This window comes from Tenrec ecaudatus, chromosome 8, assembly GCF_050624435.1.
Source record: "Tenrec ecaudatus isolate mTenEca1 chromosome 8, mTenEca1.hap1, whole genome shotgun sequence".
In the NCBI taxonomy this organism is placed as follows: Eukaryota; Metazoa; Chordata; class Mammalia; order Afrosoricida; family Tenrecidae; genus Tenrec; species Tenrec ecaudatus.
In genome coordinates this window covers 110,601,546-110,617,144 of record NC_134537.1, presented here as the reverse complement: position 1 = coordinate 110,617,144, position 15,599 = coordinate 110,601,546, and positions in this window count along the sequence as shown.

Genomic DNA, 15,599 nt, shown 5'->3' with positions numbered 1-15,599 from the left:
TTTCAGTTCATTTTTCTAAAGAATCCCTTGCAAATAGCCAAGATTTGCATCAAACTCTATCTGGACTGAGCCAAAGTTCACCGTCTCCTCCTCATCACCAGGCAGACTCAGTGTACAGATGGCAAACCAAAAGGTCTATTATCTGGAACAAGTTTTATTGACATGTGAATTGGCAAAGGACATGAACAGACAATTCACAAAGGATGACACTTGAATGACTAACAAACACTCGAGGAAATGCCATCTGGGAGATGCAAATCAAAATAACGATTAGCTATCCTACACCCACAGTGAGAACCCAATTAAAAGAGAGAAAAAGCAGAGAACAACACATGCTGGAGAGGGTCTGCAGACTGGAACTCTGATATACTGCTGGTGGGCTTGTAAATGTGTACAACCATCGTGGAAAGTGACATAGCGATACCTAGAATGATTAGCAATAGAAATGCCATATGACCCAGCAATACTTTTGCTGGGCATATACCCCACAGAAATAAGAGGCAGAGCATGAACTTATGTATGCTCTTCCATGTTCACTTCAGCATCATTCATTTATGTCTGAGTTGCTTGAGCCTCACCACACCATCTCTTCTACCTTTTGACTATGGGCCAGTGGCTGGCTAGTGGCGGGCACAGAAGAAGCTTCGACCCTTGCACACATCACCTTGGAAGTGAAGTCTCAATGTCTTGACATACTTCCTATTAACCTTACCTTTGGGGATCACGTGCCTTTTCTTCATTCTTACTGTTTTTTAATCATGTTCCCAATTCAGGAGGTAGGTTGTCTTTGGAAGCAAATTAGGGATTGGTGGTGGGAAACATCATGGAGTTACCCCTAAAGGGTTCTTTAAACATCACATTCAGCATCACTAATCAGTGAGTACCTGAAAAATACTGTCATTATGATTTGGCTGCTTTGTTGTTGTTAAAACTTCAGGATATATTCTCTGTAGCAACAGAGAGGATCTTACTTTCTGAAATAGAGTTGAATTTTTCTCAGGAAAAAGCATCCCTTCTCCTCTGCTTTAAGACACATATAGAGAAATGCAGCCCTTGTATGTACCACTGAGGGTCTGGAAGGAGCCTTGGTGGCACAGTGGGGCTACTAACTGCAAGGTCAGCTGTTCAAAATCACCAGCCACTATTTGGGATAAAGATGAAGCTTTCTAGTCCCACAAAGAGTTATAGCCTCAGACGCTCACAGGGGCCATTCTGCTTTCCCTAGAGGGGCACCTTGAGTTGGGATCGACTCGGGGGCACTGGGTTTGGTAGATCTGGCAATATCTAACTTTGAGGACACACCCTCCTATTGGATTCATGCCCTGCCAAGTTATGATTTGAACTATTTAACCCAAAGCCACACCAAATTCATTGCCATCGAATCAATGCTGACTCATAGGGACCCCCTTGTGCATTTCTGAGACTGTAACTGACGGGAGTAGAAAGCCCATCTTTCTCCTGTAGAGTTGCTGGTGGTTTTGAACTGCTGATGATGTATCACCACCAACTTGTAACCTCTACATCACCAGGGCTATTTATAGGATCATAATGTAGTTTTAAGGAGCCCTGGTGGCGTTGTGGGTAAGTATTTGTCTGCTTACAAAAAGGACAGTGGTTCAAACTCATAGCTGTTCTGAAGGAAAAAGATGAGGCTGTCTACTCCTATGATGATTTTTAAGCTCAGAAACCCTATACAGCGTTGCTATGAGTTGACATGGACTTGGTAACAGTGGTTTTGGGGGGCTTAATGTAGGCTTGCGCTATTAAACCAGCATGACTCTATAGCAATGAGGGTTCCCCCACCCCCACGCCCCAGCAAAACATTCAGATAGAGAGACATAACAAACACTGTGAAAATTAAAGTTGAAAATGATAGATTCTCAACCACTGGGTGTCTTTATACTTGAGCTTTTATTCAGGCCTTTTATTCTGACAAGACATTCTTTGTGAACTTGAACTTGTACGAAGGCTATAGGAAGATGGTTGGTTTACTGGGAAACAATAGTTCTAACCATACGCATTTCCCTGCCCTTTCTCCCACTGTTTACTTTGCCTGGAATGTGCTTCCTTCCAGCTCCGAGTGTCTAACTACTGCCCACCCTGCTAAAGCCTCGACATAAATATCCCCTCCTTTCTGAGACTTCCGCAAGTCTAGCCAGCTGCCAGTTGCAAGACAGCAAGGAGGTGGTCAGGACAGAGATTCTCAGAGCAGATCGCCTCAGTTCAACCCCATTTCTGCCACTTAGCCACAGGTTTTGGGCCAAATCCTGGGACTTAGTTTCCACCTCTAAAATGATGATAAATAATAAATAATACCTACCTCACAGGTTCTCAAACCAACATCAACCCCTTTCCCACCTAGTCAATTCCAGTGATGAGAGATCCAGTAGGAGAGAGATCTGCTCCATACGGTTTCCAAGACAGCAAATCTCAGTAGACGTGGACTGACTGCCGCTGCTTTCTCCCGATGCCTTGCAACTAGCAGCCAGATGCTTCTCCACAGCACCCCCAGCTTCTGTATAGTCATCAGGAAGAATAAATGATACAATGTATAATGAGTTCTTATGACAGTGCTTGGCACTTCCAACCAAATCAACCCCACCACGACTGAGAATATTCTGACTCCAAGTGACCTTATATAGGATTTCCAAGGCTCATAAATCTTTATGGGAACAGACAGCCTCATCTTTTTTTCCGAGACAGCTAGCATGAACTTGAAGCCTAACCTTTTGAGGAATAGCCAAATGCTTACCGATGGCACACACAAATGAATCCCAGGCACCATGGAACTGTCTACTGAGCAATGTGCACAGGAACTCTTGTGGCTGCTTCTCAGAGAAGGTCATGTGTATTGCCTTTCTTTTCCATAGGATTTTGGCTTTTCAGCATGTCTGCTTCTTGGTGGCATTGCTGCAGGACTTAGAAAACGTTGTCAGCTCACCTGGAAATGACCCATTTTGCTCATGGGGGCCTGGTTTAATAACTTTTTAAGATCTTGTTTAACAGACTGTCGTGCTGTGAATTACCTAGGATGGCTCTTCTAGCTTTGTCATTGAGTCATTGTGCCATTGAGTCAGTTCCAAGCCATGACCACCCTGCGCACAACAGAAGGAAACACTGCTTGATCCTCAGCCAGTGCTTCTCAAACTTCCTAGTGCCGCGACCCTTTAGTACAGCTCCTCATGTGATGGTGACCCCCCAGCCCTGACAATATTTTTGTGGCTACTTCGTAACTGGAATTTTGCTATTGTCATGAATCAGGTGCGCCTGTGAAAGGGTCCTTCAACTCCCAACGGGGTCATGACCCACAGGGTGAGAACCACTGTCCTGAGCAATCCCTACAAATGCCTGAATTTATTGTTTCAGCTAGAGTCTTTATATTTCCCATCAAGTGATTGGTTAGGATTATGCAAAGATCGGGTGCTTGTGGCCCATCAAGGGAAATGGATAACTTGTTAAGAATGTAAATGAGGGACATGATACCCTATGGTAGTGGAACATGCCAATATGGTGTATGGAACTGGAAAGTGGGGATTGACTAGGTTTGCAATTCTACTGGACTTAAAAATGAGTCTTCTCAGAGTCAGAAAAAGGGATCTCATGACCATCAAGAAGGAAGAATCCGGAGCAGAGCATATCGTTTGGCCTCAGGTTCCTGCTTCAGAAAGTTCCTTGGTCCTGGAGACAGGACTGAGACACTAGAGATTGGAGAGAAGCCATGGGGGACAAGTGGTGACCACAGAGGTAGCAGACCAGGAAATTGTGGCATAGTTGGATCTAATTCATAAGATGAGAAAGCTGAGTACCTACAGGCAGCTGAGTACCTACAGGCAGCTGAGTACCTACAGGCAGGAGACTTGATGATGTGAGGTGTTTGTAGCACTTTTTATCAGTCAAAAGAGCATTGTAACAGTAGCCAGGGAGAGGTGTGCCTGCAGGCACAGCTGAGAAGAGGTCATGGTGGAAGAACTGCGTTCTTCATATTTCTGGACCTGAATTGTAGCCAGTTATTTCTCTTATAAACTCCATTACTGTGGGTATGATCCGTGGGTTCTGTATAGAAAATTTCATGAACTATTTAACCCAGCAAAGAACTAGCGAGGGCTATGGAACAGAACTGGTCAAAAGTTTGGAGAGTGGAGGCATATCTGACTTCTGTTTGGGGAAGCTATCCTGATGAACTTGAGCCTCTTTCCTTTTATGAAAGAAAAAAAAAGGTTAGATACTGTCCCCATCCTATTTTTGAAAAAACCAAAATGACAAATGATCCATTTCCATCGAGAAATAAAATTCCCCAGGAAGTAACTGAAGTACTTGTTGACAGATTAACATCTTCACTTTCCTCTATGGCAATGTATTTGAGAAAGGAAATCAATATCAGAATGCTATCTGGTGGGTAAGGAGTTGACTGAGGAAGCTAGTCAAGACGACTGCTTGCTTTCCTCATTTGCAGGAGAGGAAATAGCGATCAGGACGGCACCTGAGTCACACTGATACATTCTGACAATTCTTCTTCAATTTTTCTTAGTCAGCCATCAAAACTTCTATTGTGATATTATTTCCTCCTCATAGATACATGTTAGTTTCTAATGTGCCAACCAATCTTTCATTTGACAATTTTAACCATGTCTTTCCTTTGGGGAATGAGTTAATTCAAGTTTATTGTGCCTACCTGGCCGATAAACCTATCGCCTTCTGGGGAGTTCCTTACTAACTTTCATAGTTGGGGGAACATATTCACAGGATCAAAGTGTAGGTGTTACTTGCTTGCAATTGTGAGGCTAAAAATTACAGGTGCCAAGTTGGCAAGGGGTGAACTGAGTTAAAGTTTACTGTGCCAACCTGGCCTATAAACATATGTGGGGTTAATTGAAGGGCGGAGAGATAAATGACTCAGTGAGCCTCACCTTTCTAGTTCTCAGGTCTCTTGCTTTGTGATGGTTGCACCAGGGTGAAGCTGCCTTAGCAGCTGTTTCAGTTTGCAAGGCTGACTTCCAGCAAGACATCCTCAAGGAGAAACCACATGGACCTACCCCAATGCAGCCTTGGGTGCTGGAACAGCTGTGTGGAGACCCCTGCCAGTGCTGAGATGTTTACACATTCACTGATTCGGCTTCCTCCTGCAGTGGGCGTCATTGCGTCTGTTTTGTGAGATGGAGGAGGACTTTATGGATTGGTGTCAGACATATGGGCTAATGTTGGACTTGTGGGCTTGGGCAGCACTAAGTTGGGATGTTTTCTTGATGTGCACTTACCCTTTATATAAAACGCTCTCTTATACACATGAGTTTCTGTGGATTTGTTTCTCTAAAGTACCCAGAGTAATATAGGGGAGATACAATAAGTCCTTGACTAATATTCAGAAAATGCTCTAGCTGTATTGACAACACGTTTATAACAGTCTTTGGTACCCAATGAGTCTTTTGGAAGATGGCAAGTCTCAATTTTACAAGGATTCTTGTTAATTTCAAGTCTTGATGGTGACATCTTGTAATCTTCATCCCCAATTCTTAGGGCACTCAATTTGAGTTTCGGCATTTCAGAGACTTTAAATTCATTGGGCGATGAATACTTGTCATTCAATCAGCAATTTTTATCTGTGGAATCAGGTTCTAATTTAAAACAGCCAGAGTTTCCATAGGAGCCCTGGTGGCTAAGCTGCTTCTTGGGAGAAAGATGGGGCTGTCTGCTACTTGGGAACACTATGGGGTAGGTCTATTCTTCCCTATTGGGTTGCAATGAGTCAAACGCTACAGCAGTGAGGTTTCTCTTCTTTCGTTATTTCTTGTTTTTGTAGCTTCTGTAATTGAGAAGGATTCCTGGTAGTACTATGAACTAGGTGTTGGGTTGCTAACTACAAGGTTGTGGGTCACACCCACAGGTGCTCTGAGGGATAAAGTTTAAATTGACTGAATGGTAGTGGGTTTGGTGCAGAAATATATATTAATTTTATTTAGTTTTAGTGTCCTTTGTTTTGATTTATATGCACCTAACCTTATTTGAGAAGCTGGATTATATGAAGAAGAATGCAGCATCAGGATGGAAGACTTTAATAACCTGTGACAAGCTAGCTTGCTGAAAGTGAGGATTCGAAGCACTTGCTAATGCAAGAATTGGAAGCACTTGAAGATCAGGGATTGTGGCCTTCAGCATGGATTACAACTCAACATGAAGAAATCCAGATCCTCACCACTAGACCAATGGGTAACATTATGATAAATAGAGAAAAGAGTGAAGTTGTTAAGGGTTTTGTCTTCCGTGGACCCTCAGTCAATATTCAGGGAAGTAGCAGTCAAGAGATTTAGACAATGCATTGCATCGGTTAAATCCACTGCACATGACCTCTTTATTTCTTTGTTTTTCTAAATTATTTTATTAGGGGCTCATACAACTCATCACAATCCACACACATATCCATTGTGTCAAGCACATTTGTACATTTGTTGTCATCATCATTCTCAAAACATTTGCTTTCTACTTGAGCCCTTGGTATCAGCTCCTCATTTTTCCCCTCCCTCCTTGCTCCTCCCTCTCCCATGAATCCTTGATAGTTTATAAATTATTATTATTTTGTCATATCTCACACCGCCTGACATTTCTCTTCACCCACTTTTCTGTTGTCCATCTCCCAGGGAGGAGGTAATATGTAGATACCTGTAATTGGTTCTCCCTTTCCATCCATCCTCCCTCCACTCTTACTACTGGTCCTGAAGGGATCATCCACCCTGGATTCCCTGTGTTTCCAGTTCCTATCTCTACCAGTTTACATCCTCTGGAATATGACCTCTTTAAAGTGTTGAAAAGCAAGGATATTACTTTGAAGCTAAGGTGGGCCCGATCCAAGCTATGATATTTTCAGTTGCCTCATATGGATGTGAAAAATGCTCATTGAATACTAATCAAAGAAGTATCAATGAGTTTGAATTATGGTGCTGGTGAAGAACATTGAAAGTACCAGGGACTGCCAAAAGAACAAATAGATCTACCTTGGGAAAATACAGCCAGAATTGTCGTTAGAGGCAAGGACGGCAAGATTTAATACCAAGTATTTGGACATGTATCAGGAGAGAGCAGTCCTTAGAGAAGAACATCAGTGCAAAAGAGGAAGGTCCCCAAGGAGATGTAACAATGGACTCAAACCAGGACAATGTGAGGCAGACGTAGTTCAAGGCAGGGTTTTGTTCTGTTGTACACAGCAGCACTGTCAGTTGGAACCAACTCCATGGCACCTTGGAGTCCTGTGGGCTGGGGATGGTTCGCCTGGAGCCAGCAGCTTGCTGGTATATTACACCCTTTGCTTCAATACTTTACTTTGTCCATCCTAAAGGTCTCTGAGAAGAGAGTGGGCAGTCACAGTTGTCTCTCTGCTCTCAGTTTACCAAATAACCCCTATCAGCACTACTCTATCCACCTCCACTCCCACACAGTATCTTTCCCTGAGAGGAAGGTTTAGTTTCTCTTAGCAAATTGGGCTTAGTAGCTGACTTTTATTTGAAAGGCAAAAAGAAAGCTTAGATTTCAGGGAGGTGTTCTAAAAGAGATGATTCCCAAGTGTTGTCAGTTGCATTAAAAGTTCTGGGGGCAGGCTTTGCCTCAGGCTTCAGTAAACAAATCAGGAGCTGGGGTAGGTGAGCATGAAACACACATTTGAATTCTCCCATTTTATTGATAAGAAGGCTGAGTCCCCATTACATGACCTACCTTATTCAAGGTCACAGAGATGCTTACTGGCAGAGACAAGATCTGTGTCTCTGCCCCATGTTTTCCCAGCGTTGTCTTGTTGCATGCAGTTTGGACTCGGGCGTCCTCTGGTAACAGTGGGGTGCTTCTCCCAAATGTCTTCTTTCAGAAGCAGGCCACCAGACCTTTCCCCCGTGAAGTTACTGGGCGGATTGGAACTGCTCATCTCCAGGTAGCATTTTCTCCATTGGAGCTCCTTGAGTGGAAACTGCACATGCTGGACGATTTAGTGTGCATTCAACCACTAACGTCTTGGACACATTATAGAATTTTTCCTGCCCACAATAACAGTTATATGCAATACAATAGTTGTAGAATTAAAAAAATTGAATCATAAGATATTTCCTGAAAATTTGCCAAAAGCTAGTGGACTTGATACTGGGCTGCAACTGTGCACCAGACACATACTGATCTGTTTTCACGGGTCTCACAGTTGCTGGAGAATACGGACAAGTCAATAGAAAGAAAGGAGGAGGAGGCAAGGATGGTGGGGAGCAGGAGCGGGGCCGAGAAGGCATTTGGAGGTAGGAGCTGGTTGGAGGGAGGCTGGGTGGAGGACTGGGGCCTCACTTCTGTGAGCTATCAGCATATCCTGCTTCCTCCGCTTGAAAGTCTCTGCACCCTGCAGGACCTGCTCTTATCCCTCTGTCTCCTGCAATTCTCGAAGCCACAGTCCTCCTCTTCAAAACTCGTCCTTCCCAAGAAGTGCAAGAGGTCTTTACTCGGTGCCCCTCTACTAAAGCCTCCAGTTCTAATGCTCCTTCAAAAAATCCCAATCAAACCCACCGCCCCTAAGTCCATTTCAACTCATACATAGGGTTTCTGAGACTATACATCATTATGGGAGCAGACAACCTTAGATTTCTCCTGCGAAGCAGCCAGTGGGTTTGAACTGCCAACTTGAGCTTAGCATTCCAGGGCCTAAACCAGAGCACCTCCAAGTCTCTGAAGGCTGCCTCAAAATCCTTCCACTCAAGATGTCCTCCTCAGATTACACGTAAAGCCCTTCATTTGCACATGTTGCTATGGGTTTGTGAAAACCTTAAGGTTGTATTTTATGAGAACAAGAAAGAAAATCTAGTTCAGAGGGTGAATACTCACCCCCGAGTTGGGGGCATGTGATAGCCCTGCAGTAGCTCTGGTTGGTGAATAATGGCAGCATCAGACTCCCTGCCATGACCCCATGCCCACAGTCTTCCTTGTGGAGAAGCCTGGCTGCCCAAAGATGCCTTCTGAGGGACTGGACTCTGAGAGTCCATTTTCATTGCCCTTCCTGTGGTGATTTACCTCTGGGCTAAAGGGCCACCAAGAAAGCCCAAGACCAAAGCAGCTAGCTGAAAGTCTGCAGTCAGACGGACATTTGTGGACAGAGGGGAAGACAAAGCTCCATTGTTGTGGGCAGCGAGCGAGGAGACTGTCCGGTGCCTGATGTGACTGGACAGCAGCAGTGGCCATTTTTGCAATGAAGGCAAACCTCATGAGACCTTGTACTTTCCTCCCTGGAGTGTCTGTTAGTTCATTCACCAGCACTTTTTTAAAGGCTTGCATTTAATACTTGACTGGTACAATGCTGTTGTTGTTAGTTGTCATTGAGTCAACTCTGAGTCACGGGGATGGCGTGTCCAAGAGCATCAGATGTTTTCTGGACCTGTGCCCTCTTCACAATTGTCGCCAGGCTCGGGTCATTGCTGTGCCCATTCCGTATTTTGAGTTCCTTCCAACCGAGGGGACTTAGCTCTTAGCACTGTTGTGGACAATCTTGTGATCGCGATCGATAGGATTTTCATTGGTGAATTGTTGGAAGTAGACCTGTAGGTGCACTGCATATCCACCCGGTGGTCCTGTTGGTATTTGAGACACCAGGGCCAGAACTTCCGGCAAGGTGCAGACCACCACACTACAATCACATGGCAGATGGGTGGTGGGAGTGGGATAGTAGAACTAGTTTGATTTATTTAGAGATTTACCAATTCTGAAAGGGATACCATCAGCTTCATTGCCCTTGATGGACTGAACCATTTCTCCGCTCATTCATTTCCTACTCACGTGTACGCAGTCATTCCTTTCCCTGGAAGGGTGGTATCGCCACGTGCAGTCACCGCTGGGACTGTTAACGCCCCCGGCAGCTGGAGCCTGCCTGGTGTGGACTGAGCTGAATTGGACATCGTTGCTCACCAGCTGTAAACTGCCTGCTTTTGTCCACTACCTTTCACGTGTGCCAGAGAGAGAGGCATCTCCTCTTCTTCCGGATCCCGCTCCCGTGTGCAGATTGTTTTTGAACACCTCTCCTCCACGACTTCATTCCCTGGAGCCAACGTGCGCACGGTGTACGTCCTTCACTCGCAAAGGCCCCACACAGTAACCGAGCCACGTGCGGGAGAGCACGTGAATGCTCGGGGAACGTTCATGCCAAATGTGGCACGTGCGGTCGCTTGATGGACCCCTCTGGGCTTCATCGATGGAAGGAAGAACTGGAGGGGACGGACCTGCAGAATTCTTTTCAGGCACCTAGGCTCTGGGATCTAAGCTTTGTAGAAAGGGGTACAGTTTTGTGGTAGGGAACCCCCACCCCAAAGGAGAAGAGTGGAGATCGGCGGAGTGCCTACCCTGTGGAGGAAGCAGGCCCGGGAGCATTCCTGATGCCGGCTGTACAGCTGCCATCCCAGTAATACTGGGGGTGGACCAGGTTGTAGAGATGGTGGGAGGGGGCTCCAGTTCTTCCTGCACCTGCCCTCCAGAAACCCACCCCAGCCCGAGCCGCGACCGAAGGGAGCACCATCTGAGAGTGGCCTCTGCTCTCACCATCTAATTCCCCTCACACATCCAACCCTCTAAAGGGAGTACTTCCTAAGGGGCTTCATCCAAGTTCACCTGTGCGCCTAGCAGGGGAGAACTTGTTCTGAGCAAATATTCTAGCTCGTTGCTGTGAAATTGATTCTAATGCACAGTGACCCTATAGGACAGAGTAGAACTGCCCCTCATGGTTTCCCACCCTGTAATCTTTTTTTTAAATCATTTTATTGGGGGCTTATACAACTCTTATCACAATTCATCCATCTCTCCATCCATCCATCGTGTCCAGCATATTTGTACATTTGTTGCCATCATCATTCTCAAAGCATTTTCTTTCTACTTGAGCCCTTGCTGTCAGCTCCTCGTTTCCCTCTCCTTCCCTCCAGAACCTTTGATCATTTATAATTTTTTTTTCACGTCTTACACTGACCAATGTCTCCCTTTACCCACTTTCTGTTGTTTGTCCCCCAGGGAGGGGGTTATATGTAGATCATTTGTGATCAGTTCCCTCTTTCTCCCCTCACCTTACCCTTACCCTCCTGATATCGCTACTCTCATTATTGGCCCTGAGGGGTTTATCTGTCCTGGACTCCCTGTGTTTCCAGCTCTTATCTGTACCCGTGTACATGCTCTTGTCTAGCTGGGTGTGTAAGGTAGAATTGGGATCATGATAGTGGGGGTGGGGGCGGGAGGAAGCATTAAAGAACTAGAGGAAAGTTGTATATTTCAATGGTGGTATACTGCACCCTGGCTGCAAGCCTGTAATCTTTATGGAAGCAGACTGCCACCTCTTTCTCCTAAGGAGCAAACGGCGGGTTCAAACCACCCATCTTTTGAAAAGAATCGATGTGTTTCAGTGATGCTGCTGGCAAAGAATATTGGTTACCAGAAGGACAAATCTGTCTTGGAGTACAACCAGCATGTTTCTTAGAAGAAAGGATAGCAAGAGTTCATATCACAGACTTTGGACCTGTTCTCAGGAGAGCCAGTCCCTGGAGAATGACAACATGCTTGGTAGAGTAGCGGGCAGCCACAAAGAGGAAGGCCCTCGGAAAGATGGCTGGTTGCCGTGGCTGTAACAATGTGCTTACACACAACAGCACATGTAAGACGACTCGGACTGGGCGATGTTTTGTTTGTTGGGAGTGGAGAGTCGGACCTGCCTAGCCAGCACCGAGCAAATACAAGGTCTTTGGGTTAGCTGGCAAACGCTTGACCACTCTGCCACCAAGGCTCCTTAGAGAGGAAGCAGAGAAGGGGAGACCAAATAGAGCCCCTTCTGGGTACTCCTGCCATAGAAGCAGGAGGGGGACACAGAGCAAAGGAGGAAGACAGGGATGACTTTGGGGCTGTGGGGAAACCGAAGAAAGGAAACACAGACTCCTGTGAGCGACTGGCCTTCTTTTTCCTATCCTCTGGATCACGGCTAAGGGTCGGGCCGCTGTGAAAAGACCAGAACTTCAGGAAAGTACATGGGTTCAGAGGTGGGTGAGTGGCTGGTTGTTAGCATCTGTGCCTGCTCCTCTACGGTCTCAGCCACTCCAGGGCCAGGCGGCCTGCGAGAGTCACACCCTGACATAAAACTTTCACTCAGAAGAGGCAAAAAAACGAGGTAAATAAGCAGTATCGGGAGAGATGCCTTAGTATAGCCCCCAAACCCAAGACGTGGGGGCATTTTAGCTCCATCATTGCTGGGGGGCTGGGTTGCAGGGCCAAGAAAATAGTTATCAGTTGCCTTGGAGCCAGCTCTTGCCCCCTCATGAGTGTCTGAGCAGAACTGAGCCCCAGAAGGTATGTAGTGGCTCCTTTTCTGGAAGTAGATGTCCAGTCTTCTCCCAAGCACTTAACAGTCCGCCGAAGCCTCCGACCTTCCAGTTAGCGGCTGAGTGCTGGCTTATTGGCACCACCTGGGGACTCTCCATTCAACAAGACAACTTCATTCTCAAGCATCTTTATTGAGCACCTAGCACATGCTTAGAAGGGTTTCTCGGGTCGGAGAAGCATGCTGTCTGGTTCTGTTTGCCTGATCCCGCTTCGTTCAATTTGATGCTGTGCCCTTCCTGTGACTTAAGGTCCCTTTGTCTGTTCAAAGCCACCTGCGTGTCCTGTGCAAGGTAAATGTGCCTTCAGCAGAGAAGGAAGCCAGGTGGGCCCAAGCCCAAAGGATAGTGAATTTTCCTTAACACACTGCTTCTGTGCAGGACTGGGGCCCCCGAAGTGTGTTTGAATGGCCATGGAATAGACATTTCTCTCCCCCCCCCCCCAGGGAGAGATCAGCAGTGTTTCCAGATTCTTTCCAAAATTAAATGAAAACTAAGCCCCACCAGCTCCATTGGCAACCTTACAGCTCAGGTGTCGCGTGGGCCCGTGTCCTGTGCCACTTCGGTTCTGTCCCTGTTCTCTGCAGAGCCCAAAGGCCCCACCCATGTTTCCCAAATCAGGGAACAGCTTCGTCCCCTGTCCCCTGTGGCCTTAGTTCTTAGAAGGCTTTTTCTTGGCTGCATAGTCCCTCATTCCTAGGGAACCAAGGATGCTGGAGGGAGAAATCAGCACTGGCCTCCAGGCCCACATTTTCCCTTCCTGCACCCTGCACCCTGCACCCTGCACCGCTCAGAATGGCTTCAATGGGAAGGCTTCCATGCAGGCACTCTCCCTCTCTGAGGGCTCTTATCTTTTGGTTAGCCATTGTGCAGGCTGTGAAATAACTGCCCACTTAGCTCCTGGGGGCAGGGAGGGAAGGAGGTGCCAGTGAGGAAACAAAAGAGAAAGCAGCGGGAGCAAAGGGCTGAGCCCCTACAGAGGAAGCACCAGGCTTCTGCCTTTCTGCTGCCTTGCTCCCCTTTTCCGTCTTTATAAAACTCCAAAGCCCATTGATTTTCTTTCCCCACTGATGGACATGTTTGCTAATTTGCTAATAAGATTGCCTTCAGCTGACAGGAAGGAACTGGTATTTGGTTACTTGATTTTGTTTCGGATGCCAGCCCTCCGGGAGGTGGGGGTGTCCTGACATTGATTAATGAGACATTTTCCGGGTAAAGAGCAGGACTCCTGCTCATTTGTCTCAGGCTCTCTCTTTTGTTTACTCAGGGCTTCCTCCTGGGACTTTCTTCTGAGCCTGGCTTCCTGGGTGTCTGGGGACAACTGACTTGCTATGCTGGTATGCACCCCCACCTGGGACCCTGTCAAGGAAAAAAAACCATCAGTGGGAAAAGAGGGACTCCTCTGCGGACCTAGACCGACTTTACTGGGTTTGAACTGTGTTTGAGAAGTCTGAGTCCGGATGGTGCTGGAACTGTGGGGTCGCCGTCTAGTAAGGAGAAAGAGGAACAGGCGAGGAAAGCCTGTTTTTTCTTAGGGAGCAAAGGTTTTCCTGCAAGTGTGGGTGAGACAGAGGTGACAGGGTGAAGCGGCTTGTGGAAGGGGAGCAGCCCAGAACTTGGAGTGCAAGGATGGCTTGGAAGCCCCGCTCTGGTATCCACTAGCTTTGTGACCTTGGACAGGTCAGTCCCGTGGGTCTCCTTTTCTCCCATATCCAATGGGATTAGAGTGATTTTACCTAACATGGTAGGGTGAATGAAAACCCCACTCAAAGTGACGTCACTGCTAGAGGAATTCATTGGCTTTTGGCTAAAAAAGTCTTTGAGGCGCACTTCAGACCTGACTTGATTGGGGTACCAGGTCAATTTCCCTTTTGTTTTCCCGTCTCCATTTGTTTTCATCCTGGGAACAAAATGACCACAGTGGTTCTGTTAGAAGAGGGACCAGCGTGTCCACTGGGCGTGCTCCAAAATTCAGGCTGTGAGCCAGGAAGGGGCCGTACACCTGGAGTGAGCCCATCTAAGACAGGTGGGCTTCATTGCGCCAAAGGGGTCAACCAGTACAGGTGACCACGCCTCCCAGCCGGCGAGAAAAGCCAGAAAGTTGGAGATCTTCGCTCTCTCTCCCAGCGGCTCCTACACGGTTCAGTGAGGCTGGTCTGCGGTCCCACGTCTTCCTGGGCAGCTGTGCCACCACAGACGCCTCCGGGCTGCGGTTTCTCTGGCCTCAGGTCTCCACATGGGGGGGGTGAAGTGCCCTGAGGGAGACTGTGTCGAACCTGAAACTTCTCCCATCCTTCATAAAACTCACTTGGATCACACACCAGGCTTCAGAGTGAAATCTTTCCCCCTCGAAGCCAAGGACCAAGGTATTTCTCACCTGAGAAATCTACAATTCCACACCTTCCAACTGTTTGCTGCCTCTGTAGAACCAAGTCAGGAATTTCTCTTTCCCGGTAAGTCAAGAACAGGACCAGGACTGACTCTGCCTGGAGGGAGCCCTGGGGGTGAAAGAGTTCATGTGGTGGGCTGCCATCCACAGGTTGGCAACTCTGGACCAACTGAGATCATGAGCTCATGCCTGAGGCAACCAGTTGGCCTGTTGGATGCCATGCCCTGGGCCTGGGTTATGTAGATGCCTCCTCCTCCTCAATACCAGTCACCAAAGAAAACCCACTGCCATGGCATCTCCCCACCGACCTGTCAGTGAGCAGCTAGATCCTTGCTCAGGCCCACTCAGGGCTTCTTTACAAAGTTCTTAGCATAAAGGAGCAAGGGCAGGGTTTGCCACACCAAACCAAACCACGCCCACTGCCATCAACTTCATCCCCATGCAGCGTGCCCTGCAGGAGGTTTCTGGGGCTTTGTAAATCTTGATAGGAGCACAAAGCCTCATCTTTCTGCCATGAATGACTGACTGGTGGGTTTGAATCATGGCCTGTGGTTCCCAGCCTAATCTTTACCTAACAGAGCAAAGGAATGAATTGCTGATTGATGTGGGTTAGGGGGGTTGAGAATACCATCCAAATAATTCAACTGCTTCATAGGGGAAAGGGATATTTTAGGGAACAAGAGAAAAGAAAATCAAAAGCAAAATCACTGCCATTGAGTCAACACTGACTCAGAGCCACCCTGTAGGACACACTAGAAATGCTCCTGTGAGTTTCTGAGACTTGAACTGTTCATGGGAGTAGAAAGCCAAGTCTTTGACCCACAGAGCTGCTGGTGGTTTCAAACTGCCAACCCTGT